The sequence below is a fragment of the Hyperolius riggenbachi genome, chromosome 8 (genome assembly GCF_040937935.1).
Source record: "Hyperolius riggenbachi isolate aHypRig1 chromosome 8, aHypRig1.pri, whole genome shotgun sequence".
Taxonomy (NCBI): Eukaryota; Metazoa; Chordata; class Amphibia; order Anura; family Hyperoliidae; genus Hyperolius; species Hyperolius riggenbachi.
This window is the reverse complement of record NC_090653.1, coordinates 20,717,016-20,731,688: the sequence shown is the minus strand read 5'-3', so window position 1 is coordinate 20,731,688 and position 14,673 is coordinate 20,717,016.

Below are 14,673 nucleotides of genomic sequence, written 5' to 3'. Positions count from 1 at the left end.
AGGACCGATACCTAGAGGAATGGAGAAGGGACATAAAGAACTCCCAGAAACTCGCTGTCTATCAATCACTACAGAGGAAGTACACAATGGCTCCATATCTGGAGAGGCTAATCCACCACAAAGACAGACAGGCCTTGAGCCTGTACCGTCTGAGCACCCACAACCTGGAGATAGAGACAGGGCGACACAGACAGACATGGAAGCCCCGGGAGGAGAGACTGTGCAGGCAATGTGACCAGGGGGTCCTGGAGGATGAGGACCACTTCCTGCTACACTGCAGCAAATATACACCGCTGAGGACCGCCCACTTCTAGAGACTCTCCGACCACATCCCAGATTTCACCTCCACAGATGAGGAGAGGAAACTCTATATCCTACTGGGGGAAGAGGAAAAAAACTGTGCAAATAGCAGCCCGATATATCACTGCCTGCCACCAACTGAGAGGAACATGATACCACATGGACTGTATAACCCCATACTCCCCTCCCCTATGGACTGTATACCTATACCCCCCTCCCCTATGGACTATATATCTCATCCCACAATACCATCCATTACATCCTCCACACTCCTATGGACTGTTTACCTATATCCTTCCCTTATCCCCCCCCCCCCCCTATGTTAATGTTTTGTTTTGCTTTGGCAATGCTAAATGTATTTGGTCCTGCCAATAAAGCTTTTTTGGATTGGATTGGATTGGATATTTTCAGTGAGTGTTAGTATCTCTTGTTGTTTTTCAGAGCGGACCAATGTATGCCTAATGCTATCTGTATAAATAATATCAATTGTAGTTCAGATTACTTAACCTTTTAATTTGATTTTACTTTGATGTTGGGGGTACAGCTAATGTTGTATACAATAGTTAAAAAAATGTTGGGCTGGCAGTGGCAGAAGAATCCATACTAGCTCCCCAATCACTGGCTAAGTTTTAATAAAGCCCCTCCACATAGTGAACTTATACTGGGGGGGGGGGGCATGGGTACCTTGCTAGCCTATACTGGGTGGGGGACACCTGTACCTAGCTATCTAATACTGGACAACGCCTGTACCTTGCTAACTTATACTGGGTGACACCTACACCTAGCCAGCCTATATGGGCCCGGGTGGGGCAGGCCGAATTATGTGGAAGGGCTGCAAACTGTCTGATAGCGGCCCTGAATGCATGCCTAATACTGTCTGTATAAATATATCAATTGCAGTTCAGATTACTTGACCTTTTAATTTGATTTACTTTTATGTTGGGGGTGCTGCTAATGTTGTATACAGTAGTTACATTTTTTTTGACATAGATAACAAAGTATGTGTCTGTGTCTGTGTATGGTGTCTCTGTCTAGAATCCCAGAACTGACTATAAAAGAGTGACCAGTATTAAGGGACACCACACATTGATACACTTGCACCTTTCTCATTTTGCCCTTGAAGCCACAAGACAAGGGTGAATGGATGTACTCAGCAAATGTGTTCACATTTAGGTAGCAGAAGCAATACAGATAAAGTTAGTCATATTAAAAAAATAAAAAAAAATAAATAGAATATTACAACAACATGGTGACATAAAACATAGTATTATTTAAACAAAGAGAATACTGATATAACAATTGGTATCAGAAGGAAGAAAGAAAAAGTGTTTCATGCAAAAAAAAAAGTTATAATAATATAATGACACAATATTATACAACATATTGCAATAATATAAAAAAAAATGTGATAACCGATGGAAATTTATCCTACTTGGTCCCTTGCAGGGACAGCCACATTCAACACCATCAAAGCCTGCATCCCTTCATCTGCAAAAGTTAAGCCTGATTCCAATTAAAAAAAGTGAAAGATGATCATTTGTATTAAGTCTCTCAATTCTCTAATGTAATGCCCTCTGCTGGCCCTATATGTCCTGACTCATGATATACTAATTTTGACAGTTGGGACATCCCCCTCCTATATGACTGTGCTTTTATCAGGTGATTGGCCGCTGTTATGGTGCAAGCACAACCATGAAGGGGTGTGATAGGTAGGACATGAAGTTAGATATGTAACATACTCAGCTAGGACTTCATGCCACCAGATACAATTACTAATAGATGTTTCTTTTTATTATTGGGTTTTGGGTCACTATAACAAAATCGAGAAGTCTAGTTTCTCTGGGTAACTGCTCAAGTGTTAGCCCACATTCTTAGTTTCCAGTGCCTGATGCAACCCCAGCAGTACATGTCCTCTATGCTCCTCCAGGATGTTGATGTTCCATTACCTTCTGCCAGATCACACCCACACTTATGTCAGATCCTTCTTTGATGTTCTAAATTAATTTTATCTCTGTCTTTCTTCTGAATGTCATGTGTACAAAACATCCTACAAAACAAACACTGCAGGCACTGGCCCTCATAGGTGGATTCCAAAAATGTTACATCAACTTGATTAAAGACTTTCTTGGCCCATTTACAAGTTCCTTTACTGAATGTCACAGATAGAGGTGTCACGAACATAGAATGTTCCATTCGCGAACAGGCAAGTCTGGCGAACCGCAATAGACTACAATGGGCAAGTGCATTTTAAAACCTACAAAAGCTGTTTCTGGCCCCAAAAGTGATGGAGAAACTTGTTTCAAGGGTCTAACACCTGAAAAGGGGCATGCTAGGGGGGAATCCATGCCGAAAGTCCCACCAAAAATAGCAGCGTTGATGCAGTTTAAGTCAGGTTTTAATCCCTAAAGGGCAGAAATCACATTATGCAAAGCTCTGGGTATCAGTGGGCTGTGGAGTGTCTCACACACAGAAATGCAATAGTACTATTGGATTACAGTGAAATAATAATGCAGTGGAATGGTACTGTGTGTGCAACCTTATGAGGCAACAGCAGTAGTGTGCACAAGTGTTGGGCGAACAGTGTTCGCCACTGTTCGGGTTCTGCAGAACATCACCCTGTTCGGGTGATGTTCGGGTTCGGCCGAACATCTGATGGTGTTCGGCCAAACTGTTCGGCCATATGGCCGAACTAAGAGCGCATGGCCGAACGTTACCCGAACGTTCGGCTAGCGCTGTGATTGGCCGAATGGGTCACGTGTAGTGTTGGGCGAACATCTAGATGTTCGGGTTCGGGCCGAACATGGCCGAACTCCGAACATAATGGAAGTCAATGGGGACCCGAACTTTCGTGCTTTGTAAAGCCTCCTTATATGCTACATACCCCAAATTTACAGGGTATGTGCACCTTGGGAGTGGGTACAAGAGGAAAAAAAAATTAGCAAAAAGAGCTTATAGTTTTTGAGAAAATTGATTTTAAAGTTTCAAAGGGAAAACTGTCTTTTAAATGCGGGAAATGTCTGTTTTCTTTGCACAGGTAACATGCTTTTTGTCGGCATGCAGTCATAAATGTAATACATATAAGAGGTTCCAGGAAAAGGGACCGGTAACGCTAACCCAGCAGCAGCACACGTGATGGAACAGGAGGAGGGTGGCGCAGGAGGAGAAGGCCACGCTTTGAGACACAACAACCCAGGCCTTGCATGAGGACAAGAAGCGTGCGGATAGCAATTTGCATTTTGTCGCCATGCAGTCATAAATGTAATACAGATGAGAGGTTCAATAAACAGGGACCGGAAACGCTAACCCATCACAGATGTTCATTGTTCATGTTACTTGGTTGGGGTCCGGGAGTGTTGCGTAGTCGTTTCCAATCCAGGATTGATTCATTTTAATTTGAGTCAAACAGTCTGCATTTTCTGTGGAGAGGCGGATACGCCGCCGATCTGTGACGATGCCTCCGGCAGCACTGAAACAGCGTTCCGACATAACGCTGGCTGCCGGGCAAGCCAGCACCTCTATTGCGTACATTGCCAGTTTGTGCCAGGTGTCTAGCTTCGATACCCAATAGTTGAAGGGTGCAGATGGATTGTTCAACACAGCTACGCCATCTGACATGTAGTCCTTGACCATCTTCTCCAGGCGATCGGTGTTGGAGGTGGATCTGCACGCTTGCTGTTCTGTGTGCTGCTGCATGGGTGTCAGAAAATTTTCCCACTCCAAGGACACTGCCGATACCATTCCCTTTTGGGCACTAGCTGCGGCTTGTGTTGTTTGCTGCCCTCCTGGTCGTCCTGGGTTTGCGGAAGTCAGTCTGTCGGCGTACAACTGGCTAGAGGAGGGGGAGGATGTCAATCTCCTCTCTAAAGTCTCCACAAGGGCCTGCTGGTATTCTTCCATTTTGACCTGTCTGGCTCTTTCTTCAAGCAGTTTTGGAACATTGTGTTTGTACCGTGGATCCAGAAGGGTATAAACCCAGTAATTGGTGTTGTCCAGAATGCGCACAATGCGTGGGTCGCGTTCAATGCAGTCCTAGGCCGAAGAGGTCATAGCCTAGAGTCACAAAACATGTTTATTTGGGCAATTTCAATGGTGGCGAGTCTGACGTACATAAATTGCAGCAATGGCCGTTAGCAACGTCTGAATCTCACGAAATGTCTCATGCAGGTAGAAGACATATTGTTAGACTTGGGCTCCAAAGATGGGTTCCCTACATCTCTGCAAACCAGAGTTACAGGGCTCCAAATTTGGTAAAATCCCCCATAGGCTTTCATTGGGCCTCCTATTTACAGTTCCAAAATCTCACATCTTTTCAAAGGGCAATTACTCAGCAGTGGCAAATTTTCTAGCATTGTAGGGACCCTTAGGGGGAACATGACTGGTGAGTTTCGGGCCCCTAGGCCAAAGAGGTCATAGCCTAGGGTCACAAAAACCTGTTTATTTGGGCTATTTCAATGGTAGTGATGGTGACGTACATAAATCGCAGCAATGGCCGTTAGCAAAGTCTGAATCTCACGAAATGTCTCATGCAGGTAGAAGACATATTGTTAGACTTGGATTCCAAAGATGGGGTCCCTACATCTCTGCAAACCAGAGTTACAGGGGTCCAAAATTGGTAAAATCCCCCATAGGATTTCATTGCCTCCCTATTTCACTTTCCAAAATCTGACATCTTTTCAAAGGGCAATGGCTCAGCAGTACCAAATTTTCTAGCATTGTAGGGACCCTTAGGGGGAACATGACTGGTGAGTTTCGGGCCCCTAGGCCGAAGAGGTCATAGCCTAGGGTCACAAAAACCTGTTTATTTGGGCGATTTCAATGGTAGTGATGGTGGCGTACATAAATCGCAGCAATGGCCGTTAGCAACGTCTGAATCTCACGAAATGTCTCATGCAGGTAGAAGACATATTGTTAGACTTGGATTCCAAAGATGGGGTCCCTACATCTCTGCAAACCAGAGTTACAGGGGTCCAAAATTGGTAAAATCCTCCATAGGATTTCATTGCCTCCCTATTTCACTTTCCAAAATCTCACATCTTTTCAAAGGGCAATGGCTCAGCAGTACCAAATTTTCTAGCATTGTAGGGACCCTTAGGGGGAACATGACTGGTGAGTTTCGGGCCCCTAGGCCGAAGAGGTCATAGCCTAGGGTCACAAAAACCTGTTTATTTGGGCTATTTCAATGGTAGTGATGGTGACGTACATAAATCGCAGCAATGGCCGTTAGCTAAGTCTGAATCTCACGAAATGTCTCATGCAGGTAGAAGACATATTGTTAGACTTGGATTCCAAAGATGGGGTCCCTACATCTCTGCAAACCAGAGTTACAGGGGTCCAAAATTGGTAAAATCCCCCATAGGATTTCATTGCCTCCCTATTTCACTTTCCAAAATCTCACATCTTTTCAAACGGCAATGGCTCAGCAGTACCAAATTTTCTAGCATTGTAGGGACCCTTAGGGGGAACATGACTGGTGAGTTTTGCCACTGCTGAGCCATTGCCCTTTGAAATGGTGTGAGATTTTGGAACGGTAAATAGGAGGCCCAATGAAAGCCTATGGGGGATTTTACCAATTTTGGACCACTGTTACTCTGGTTTGCAGAGATGTAGGGACCCCATCTTTGGAATCCAAGTCTAACAATATGTCTTCTACCTGCATGAGACATTTCGTGAGATTCAGACGTTGCTAACGGCCATGGCTGAGATTTATGTACCCCACCATCACTACCATTGAAGTGGATCAGAGGTGGATCGGGTTCTGTGGAAAAATCCAGGCACGGAATCCTATCCATCGCTAGAGATTTTTATGCTGATTTGCTTGGGAACAAGCCGATCGACCAGGCAGGAATGGAGACCTTTCTAGTCTCAACTCCAGGTCTGGGGAATGCAGATGTTTCCGACATAAGCCTGACAGAAGCAATCACCGCTGAAGAAGTAGTGAGAGCCATTGACAGTCTCACGCCCAAAAAGTCTCCTGGTCCAGATGGTCTGACAGCCGAGTTTTACAAGGCTTTCAAGACCTTTCTGGCACCTCAATTGGCAGATATGTTCAATCAGTGTCTCGCTGAAGGTGACTTACCACCCTCCATGAGAAAGTCAGCGGTCATTCTCTTGTCTAAAGGCAAAGATCCTGAGATGATTGAGAATTGGCGTCCCATCAGCCTTCTCAACATCGACAGAAAGATTCTGGCGAAAATATTATTCTGGCGTCTATCCCAGGTGACATCCTTGCTTTCCCACCACCAGCACTGCTCGATTTCAGGTAGAGGCACTTTCTCAGCACTTTTGTCTGTCCGGGAAGTCTTGGAACGATGCAGAGCTGAGGGTTGGGGAAAGTACTTGCTGGCATTGGATCAGTCTAAGGCTTTTGATCGAGTAAATCATGAGTACTTATGGCGGCTACTTTGTGTGTATGGCCTACAAGAAAGTTTTGTCAATTGGCTTCGCATTTTGTATAAAGAGGCAGAGAGTTTCATGCTCATAAATGGCTGGGTTGGCGAATCTTTCAAGGTATGTTCTGGAGTGCGTCAGGGGTGTCCACTGAGCTCCCTCCTGTACGTATTCGCGATCGACCCCTTCGTAAGAAGGCTAGAGAGCAGTGCGCTCAGTGGAGTTCCTGTGGGCATTTCTGATGTGCCTCCCCTAAAGGTTGTGGCCTATGCCGATGATGTGACGGTGATAGTTTCCGGGACAGAGGAGGCGGAGGTAGTGGTCTCGGAGATTGCGCTGTACTCAAAGGCATCAGGGTCACAAGTCAATCCAGACAAGTGTGAAATTTTCTGGATGGGGAATGATGGAGAGAGCTTCGAGCTTCCTGGCTCCTTTCCCGTGCCTCAACAGAAAATCAAGATTCTTGGCATCGGATTTGGTCCTGGTGATTACGGCCATCAAAATTGGGTGTGTAGGCTAGATGATGTCGACGCCAAAGTAGCTCGCTGGAAGAATTGGTCTTTGACCTTCAGGGAAAAGGTGGACCTGATCAAGAGTCACCTGGTTCCAATATTGCTTTACGTCAGCTATGTCGCAATTTTGCCCCAATCTCTGTATACAAGGATCTGTGGTCTGTTTTTTCAGATGCTCTGGGGAAACAGATTAAACATTATGCGCAGGAACATCACCTACAAAACCAAACGGGAAGGTGGCCTAGACATGGTCAATCCAATTGTTTTCTTTTCTCTGCTGTTTATTAAACACAATCTTGGTAGCATGTTTGCAGAGGACCCGCCTGGTTGGGTAGGCATTTTCCGGGCCTGGTTTGGGACTTCGCTCACGAGTTGGGAAAGCGGTGGCTCATTGAAAAGTCTGGGGTCTCGCCATGACTATCTCCCGGCCTATGTTGTCATGTGTTTGAAAAAATTAAGACAGTGGGGATTGACGGTGGAGGATGTCAAATCGGTCGGGAGGCGTGATCTAACGAAACAAGTGATAGACTCTCATTTTCATGTCTCACTGTACTTAAAAGACTGCCCAAGCGTGCAATTGGAAGAGGGTTTGAGGATGATTAATTCCCCACGCATTCCAAATAAATTGTGGGATATTGCTTGGCTTTCCTTCCATGGCAAGCTCTATGTTAGGAGCAATGTTAAGTACTTGAATGTGGATACACGTGGATGTCCTCGTGAGGAGTGTGGTGGTGTCGAGGAATCCATGGACCACTTTCTTCTTCATTGTCCATTTAATATAGAGGTGTGCAAACAGGTGGGTGGGATCCTAGGTATCCCCTTTCTGGAGCGTCTGAGTTACGCTGAGTGGGCATATGGAGTATTCAGGTCCTACCAGGGTTATGATTTGGGCACTTTATATTTAGTCAGTTTAGCCATTAGACAGCACACATGGTTGGCACGGTGTCAGTTAGTTATTAGACAAAAATCCATCCCTGTCCAGGTGGTGGTGAACAATGTCTTGGGTGAGGTGTCCAGGATTCGGTGCTCAGAGAGACGTAGGTTGGGCAGGAGTGCTTGGATTCTTGCTTGGCAGAATATCAGGCCTCCTTAGCTCATCCATGTCTCTCTTGGGTGGGCTTTCTATTTCTTAACTCACCCTGCTTAGATTTTGAATTTTTTCCTTATATTTTTTATGTTCGGCCGCAGACATAGCTGAAGTCTTCCCTCCAGCTTACTTGGGGTTTTTTTTTTGTTTTGTCTTGTTTCAGTTTTGATTTTTTTTGTCTCGTGTGTGTTACCCCTCCTGGTGTGAGTGGGTTGCTGTATGTCGCGCCTTGTCTTATGTCTGGTGTGAGGTCACCAGTGGGTTGGTGTCTGGTGGTAGTTTATGTTGTCCAGTCTAGTGTCGTATGGATGTAGTATGTATGGTTCTCCTGTTCAGGATTATATTTCCTCATGGATGTCTTTGGACAAAATGTTTTTCTTTAGAAACAATTGTGTGATGATACAGATTGTTGTTTCTTTTTTTTGCGTTGGGCGTAAAAGTCCCTTTGTATGAAATTGTAAGGAATATACGAAACGCATTATAGTCAAAAATTGACTTTATGGTTTGTACATATTTTCTGTACAGAATGTTATGTTTACGCAGATGTATGCAATTTCTTTGATTTGTGTGACCATTTTTGGTTACTATACTTTATTATTATTATTTATTGCATTGTAAATTTGTATATATTTTTTACAATAAAAATCACCATTGAAGTAGCCCAAATAAACAGGTTTTTGTGACCCTAGGCTATGACCTCTTCGGCCTAGGGGCCCAAAACTCACCAGTCATGTTCCCCCTAAGGGTCCCTACAATGCTAGAAAATTTGGTACTGCTGAGCTATTGCCCTTTGAAAAGATGTGAGATTTTGGAAAGTGAAATAGGGAGGCAATGAAATCCTATGGGGGATTTTACCAATTTTGGACCACTGTTACTCTGGTTTGCAGAGATGTAGGGACCCCATCTTTGGAATCCAAGTCTAACAATATGTCTTCTACCTGCATGAGACATTTCGTGAGATTCAGACGTTGCTAACGGCCATGGCTGAGATTTATGTACGCCACCATCACTACCATTGAAATAGCCCAAATAAACAGGTTTTTGTGACCCTAGGCTATGACCTCTTCGGCCTAGGGGCCCGAAACTCACCAGTCATGTTCCCCCTAAGGGTCCCTACAATGCTAGAAAATTTGGTACTGCTGAGCCATTGCCGTTTGAAAAGATGTGAGATTTTGGAAAGTGAAATAGGGAGGCAATGAAATCCTATGGGGGATTTTACCAATTTTGGACCCCTGTAACTCTGGTTTGCAGAGATGTAGGGACCCCATCTTTGGAATCCAAGTCTAACAATATGTCTTCTACCTGCATGAGACATTTCGTGAGATTCAGACGTTGCTAACGGCCATGGCTGAGATTTATGTACGCCACCATCACTACCATTGAAATAGCCCAAATAAACAGGTTTTTGTGACCCTAGGCTATGACCTCTTCGGCCTAGGGGCCCGAAACTCACCAGTCATGTTCCCCCTAAGGGTCCCTACAATGCTAGAAAATTTGGTACTGCTGAGCCATTGCCCTTTGAAAAGATGTGAGATTTTGGAAAGTGAAATAGGGAGGCAATGAAATCCTATGGGGGATTTTACCAATTTTGGACCCCTGTAACTCTGGTTTGCAGAGATGTAGGGACCCCATCTTTGGAATCCAAGTCTAACAATATGTCTTCTACCTGCATGAGACATTTCGTGAGATTCAGACGTTGCTAACGGCCATGGCTGAGATTTATGTACGCCACCATCACTACCCTTGAAATAGCCCAAATAAACAGGTTTTTGTGACCCTAGGCTATGACCTCTTTGGCCTAGGGGCCCGAAACTCACCAGTCATGTTCCCCCTAAGGGTCCCTACAATGCTAGAAAATTTGGTACTGCTGAGCCATTGCCCTTTGAAAAGATGTGAGATTTTGGAAAGTGAAATAGGGAGCCAATGAAATCCTATGGGGGATTTTACCAATTTTGGACCCCTGTAACTCTGGTTTGCAGAGATGTAGGGACCCCATCTTTGGAATCCAAGTCTAACAATATGTCTTCTACCTGCATGAGACATTTCGTGAGATTCAGACTTTGCTAACGGCCATTGCTGCGATTTATGTACGTCACCATCACTACCATTGAAATAGCCCAAATAAACAGGTTTTTGTGACCCTAGGCTATGACCTCTTTGGCCTAGGGGCCCGAAACTCACCAGTCATGTTCCCCCTAAGGGTCCCTACAATGCTAGAAAAATTTCCACTGCTGAGTAATTGCCCTTTGAAAAGATGTGAGATTTTGGAACTGTAAATAGGAGGCCCAATGAAAGCCTATGGGTGATTTTACCAAATTTGGAGCCCTGTAACTCTGGTTTGCAGAGATGTAGGGAACCCATCTTTGGAGCCAAGTCTAACAATATGTCTTCTACCTGCATGAGACATTTCGTGAGATTCAGACGTTGCTAACGGCCATTGCTGCGATTTATGTACGTCAGACTCGCCACTATTGAAATTGCCCAAATAAACAGGTTTTGTGACCCTAGGCTATGACCTCTTCGGCCTAGGACTGCATTGAACGCGACCCACGCATTGTGCGCATTCTGGACAACACCAATTACTGGGTTTATACCCTTGTGGATCCACGGTACAAACACAATGTTCCAAAACTGCTTGAAGAAAGAGCCAGACAGGTCAAAATGGAAGAATACCAGCAGGCCCTTGTGGAGACTTTAGAGAGGAGATTGACATCCTCCCCCTCCTCTAGCCAGTTGTACGCCGACAGACTGACTTCCGCAAACCCAGGACGACCAGGAGGGCAGCAAACAACACAAGCCGCAGCTAGTGCCCAAAAGGGAATGGTATCGGCAGTGTCCTTGGAGTGGGAAAATTTTCTGACACCCATGCAGCAGCACACAGAACAGCAAGCGTGCAGATCCACCTCCAACACCGATCGCCTGGAGAAGATGGTCAAGGACTACATGTCAGATGGCGTAGCTGTGTTGAACAATCCATCTGCACCCTTCAACTATTGGGTATCGAAGCTAGACACCTGGCACAAACTGGCAATGTACGCAATAGAGGTGCTGGCTTGCCCAGGAGCCAGCGTTATGTCGGAACGCTGTTTCAGTGCTGCCGGAGGCATCGTCACAGATCGGCGGCGTATCCGCCTCTCCACAGAAAATGCAGACCGTCTGACTCAAATTAAAATGAATCAATCCTGGATTGGAAACGACTACGCAACACTCCCGGACCCCAACCAAGTAACATGAACAATGAACATCTGTGATGGGTTAGCGTTTCCGGTCCCTGTTTATTGAACCTCTCATCTGTATTACATTTATGACTGCATGGCGACAAAATGCAAATTGCTATCCGCACGCTTCTTGTCCTCATGCAAGGCCTGGGTTGTTGTGTCTCAAAGCGTGGCCTTCTCCTCCTGCGCCACCCTCCTCCTGTTCCATCACGTGTGCTGCTGCTGGGTTAGAGTTACCGGTCCCTTTTCCTGGAACCTCTTATATGTATTACATTTATGACTGCATGCCGACAAAAAGCATGTTACCTGTGCAAAGAAAACAGACATTTCCCGCATTTAAAAGACAGTTTTCCCTTTGAAACTTTAAAATCGATTTTCTCAAAAACTATAAGCTCTTTTTGCTAAATTTTTTTTCCTCTTGTACCCACTCCCAAGGTGCACATACCCTGTAAATTTGGGGTATGTAGCATGTAAGGAGGCTTTACAAAGCACAAAAGTTCGGGTCCCCATTGACTTCCATTATGTTCGGAGTTCGGGTCGAACACCCGAACATCGCGGCCATGTTCGGCCTGTTCAGCCCGAACCCGAACATCTAGATGTTCTCCCAACACTAGTGTGCACACAGCTCTGCAGTGTGCTGTGGAGTGCTAGCCTTCAAAAGGCCTGTTTGGGGTGCTTTCACAGCAATTGAGGAACAGGAAAACAGGACTAGCTAATGCTTCCCCTAGCTATCTGCAGTAAGTCTGACCCTGCTCTCACTAACAGTCAGCAGCCAGCAGATAATTAATCCAATATGGCCACCGCTACTGCTTTTTGATAGGGAGGTGGGGGGTTCAGGAATGGGTGCTAGCTGATTGGCTGCCATGTGTTTGCTGACTGTGAGGTAAGGGGTCAAAGTTTAGCTCAATGATAATGTACAGGGTGTGAATCACACACGCTAAATGTTCTCTGTTCACCGCAAATGCGAATAGCCGAAGCCGATGTGCGCAGAATACTGCTCACCGGCAATCTGTTTAGGCCATCTCTATTCACAGACCTTGTGATGTGTACACTTGCTAATTACAATTATTCAGCCCCATTTCATATTCATTGCATCAATCTTAAAGGGGAACTTCAGCCTAAACACACATACTGTCATCAAGTTACATTAGTTATGTTAATTAGAATAGATAGTAAATATAATCTCTTACCCACCCTGTTTTAAAAGAACAGACAAATGTTTGTTATTCATGGGGGCTGCCATCTTTGTCATGGGGCAGCCATCTTTGTCATGGGGCAGCCATCTTTTTGGTTGAAAGGAGGTGACAAGGAGCAGGAGACACAGTTCCAACTATCCTGTGTCCTGATTACCCCTCCCAGCTGCGCACACTAGGCTTCAAATGTCAAATTCAAAATGTAAAAGAAAAAAAAATGCACCAAAACAGCAGAACGAGAACAACAAAATCAGAAATCCCATCATGCTTTGCACAGCTTCTGGGGAAAAAAAGCCTGGGCAGTTTTCTTCTGTGCAGCTAAAAATGAGGCTTGTATAAGAGAAACAAAGTTCTAATGCTGTGAAACTGTTAAAGAAACACAAAGCCTTTTCAGTGCTGCTGAGTCGATTTTTAGTCCGGAGGTTCACTTAAATGCAATGCAAATTATTACTGAGGCTTTGTTTCTTAACCACTTGAGGACCGCCCCCAGCCGATGGGCGGCGGCAAAGACCGGGCCCAAACGACCGCAATACGCCCATCGGCGGGGGCGGCATCAGCGGTGGCTGTGCGGCGATCGCGTCATCAATGACGCGATCGCCGCCGGCAATAGGCTCCTCCCACTCTGCACGGAAACCCGCTGGCCAATTAGCAGCGCCGGCGGATTTCAAATGCGGCGATCCGGCCAATCAGAGGAGTATAATACACTTTGTTATTGTAACAAAGTGTATTATACTGGCTGCCTCCTCCGCTGATGGTCACTCGTCGTGCGACCATCAGAGAGGACGGCAGCCTTGCAGCTAAGTGTAACACAACACATTTTCACCCACACAGACCCCCCGATCGCCCACCACAGCCCTCAGAACCCCCCTGACCACCCCAGCACACCAGCATCTGCACCCCACCACCCACCTAAAATCCCATCAATCACTCCCTGTCACTATCTAGGGACGCTATCCCCTAGGTTAGGTCCCTAACTGCCTCCTAGGGTCCCCTGATCACCCCCCCTACCCTCAGATCCCCCCCAGACCCCCCTCCCAGACCACCCCCCTGTATGCTGTATACAGCTATATAGCTGTCTTACCCACTGATCACCTGTCTATCACCCATCTATCACCTGTCTATCACCCCTTGTCACCACCACCCATCAGGGCAGACCCTAAACTGTCCCTTGGGGGCACCTGATCACCCACCCAGACACTCAGATTGCCCTCAGACCCCCCCCCTCCTGATAACCTCCCCAGTGCATTGTTTACATCTATTCTCCCCTGTAATCCCTCACTGATCTCCTATCGTCACCCCCTGTGTCTGCCACCCACCAGATCAGGACCCAGTCTGCCCCGTGCGGGCACCTAATCAACCCCCCACACCCTTAGATCGCCCTCAGCCCCCCCCCCCCCCCAATCACCTTCCCAGTGCATTGTATTTGATTGTGCTGCAATTGTATTTGATTGTGCTGACATTAAATTTCATTGTGCTGACATTCAATTTTATTGTGCTGTAATTGTATTTGATTGTCCCGTGATTGCCCTGTGATTGCCCTTTGATTGGCCTGTGATCGTCTTTGATTGTCCCGTGATCGGCTTTGATTGTCCCGTGATCGGCTTTGATTGTCCCGTGATCGGCTTTGATTGCCCTGTGATTGCCCTGTGATTGCCCTGTGATTGGCCTGTGATCGGCTTTGATTGTGTCGTGATTGGTTTGATTGCCCTGTGATTGGCCTGTGATTGGCCTGTAATTTGCTTTGATTGGCCTGTGATCGGCTTTGATTGTGTCGTGATTGGTTTGATTGCCCTGTGATTGACTTTGATTGTCCCGGGAATTGAGTGCCCTGTGATTGGCCTGCGATTGCCCTGTGATTGCCTTTGATTGTCCTGTGATTGTTTCTGATTGCCTCCGATTCCCCACTCGCCACCACCCCCCTGTCACTATCCAAGTGATCTAAAAACAGTGAAAACTGTCACTTTTTTAGTATCACT